Source organism: Atta colombica, unplaced genomic scaffold (genome assembly GCF_001594045.1).
Source record: "Atta colombica isolate Treedump-2 unplaced genomic scaffold, Acol1.0 scaffold153, whole genome shotgun sequence".
NCBI lineage: Eukaryota > Metazoa > Arthropoda > Insecta > Hymenoptera > Formicidae > Atta > Atta colombica.
Window position 1 is genome coordinate 2,189,151 of NW_017259243.1, and position 2,462 is coordinate 2,191,612.

Here is a 2,462-nt window from a genome sequence, read left to right on the forward strand (position 1 = left end):
ACACCAAATGAATTTATAGATATTGACCATAATATTGAAACAATTACATCGCGAGAGTGCTGTAGTTAGAAGGTGCATCAACAAAACATAAATTTTCGAGGGAAGTGTCAGCTTCGGAAGAACGAAACACTCATCAGAAAAATTTCCATCCACTCACGCCAGAAGGAAATCGTTTTTTCTACGTTAGCGCAATTTGCCATGTAAATTCGATCGTAACATGATTACATGCCTTAGCAAACTATAACCGGACAACTCGCCGCCGCCGCCGCCATCGGTCGCCGAAGCTAGACGTCGCTCCGTCTTGATCAATCTTGATCGATCTTTCGATCGCATATAGATATAAATTCTACCGAGGAGATCGTGCCAGATGGCCTATGGAACGAGCCATTATGTGGCCGTCCAAGAATCCGTAATGAAATTAGAAATTAAGAAAGAAAGAGGGATGAGGTCTACGAGCTCGGCCTAAATTTTCCTGGAACTTCTCGATCGTCCTCGTAGTTATATACGAAATATGTTCTCTAAAAATAATATGGATAATATATAATATTCTTACAAAATTGGCGATTACTGAAGAGAAACGCAGAGATGAAGCGCATGAATGATTTTTATTTCAATTTATCATAATTAATGATCGATATAATGTAGAAGTATATTATATTTCTGCACAAACGTATATATATGATTCAAAGGATTCATCGTAGAATTATTTCTACAAAACCTTACTTCTTTTCTATATAAGATTATAGAATGATCTAAAATATTATAATCCAAAAAAAGAGAGCAATTCTTTAAAAATAGAAAATAATAATCGAAATAAATTTCGGTTAACTTCACGACTTCGCCTTGAAAGTTTTTAAGTACAAGTATAATAGGCATAAATTTACGAAGCACATCGCGGTCAAGTAAAAAAATTGTCCGATTATCGGTTGTCGCATCACGCAAACAAAAAATATCAGCCACGAGAGATGAGGACGAGACACCGTACACAAAGCCCTAGTGCATCCAAAATCATCGTACAGAATACATCGCGTGTACGCGTAGCTCGTGTTCAGTCACCCATTAAGAAGGAAGCTCGAGAGGCCCGATGTCGAAGATAAGATGGAGTACGATGACGGTCCTCTCCTCCTTCCCTCTTACGTTGCGCGTTCATGGAGCCGAAATTTGGGGACCTAACGCGCGTGGAGGCCCCCTCGGTCTCACGTAATCCACGAGTACGTCGCGACGAATTTGTTCACCTGCCCAATGAGCCGTAATATGCCCCTTCCCCTCAAAGGGGACCCCGCTGAGGTCCTTCCGCCGCGTCGTTCCACGTCATAGCGAAGAAGCCGCGAAACTAGGTCCGTGCATCAAAATGGCTACCGTCCGTGGTGGTCATCGAGCCCCAATCGCGATCATACAGAATTGATGAAGAACCGAAAGAATTTAATTGAATTCTCGAGATTTAAAATAAAATTCACCAGAGCAAGTGAGAGTAAAAGAATTTGATATTTCGTACGTTATAATTTAAACATATATATTGTATTCAATTTCTTTTTACAACAATTACGAGACAATCGGACGTTTCGGCTTAATTCGAGCTATCCTCAGCGATTTTCAGACAGATCAAAATTCTGTTAATTTAAATTGACGAGTCTGCAAAAGATATAATCACAGTATATAGTGGTTAGAGACTCTTCTAATTATCACATGAAGAATAAAATTATCAATTAATTCTTATATTAAATGAACGGTAAAACGAGAAATAGTGAATTAGTACAATTAAATAGTTAAAGAAGACGAAAATTAATAAATTTAAAAAAACTGATCACCCGCTGCAACTATATGACTGTTTAAAAGTAACATCAAAACAGAACGAAATCATATTACAATTATAAAATCAAATAGTCGTTACAAGTCTAAATCCAACGAAGTACAGACGAGTTATGTGTATAAATGGAAAATTGCGCGTCTCATCGTGCCGCGTGGGATCTTTTGAAACGTGCAGTACAGATACGTATATTTATATGTAATTATAGAAGGTTTGCAATTAATGAGAACCGAACGAACGCATAAACTGCACGTTGCCGCAATACTAATATAAATATTAATGATGTAATTTGTAATAAATCAGTTTTCCATATAAACCGATACGATATTTATCGTTGAAAATTTACATGGCAAATATAACGGTGGGATGGTATTCCCACCCCCGCGCGCTCGTGTAGTATTTGTACTTATCGAGAATATATAATAGCGGAGGCCACGTTAATAACCGGTAAAGAAAACATTAACAAAACGTGGATTAATTTTTGCACGCAATATGAAAACTCTGCGGACACGGCCAATTAAAGAAGCGGACAACAACACGCTTCTCAGCAAAAATACACAACGAAAATTTATTATACAATGTGTTTTCCGTCGCTTCTCGAGCTATTATCATCCTCTATTTTTCAATATACACACACACATATATATATATATAT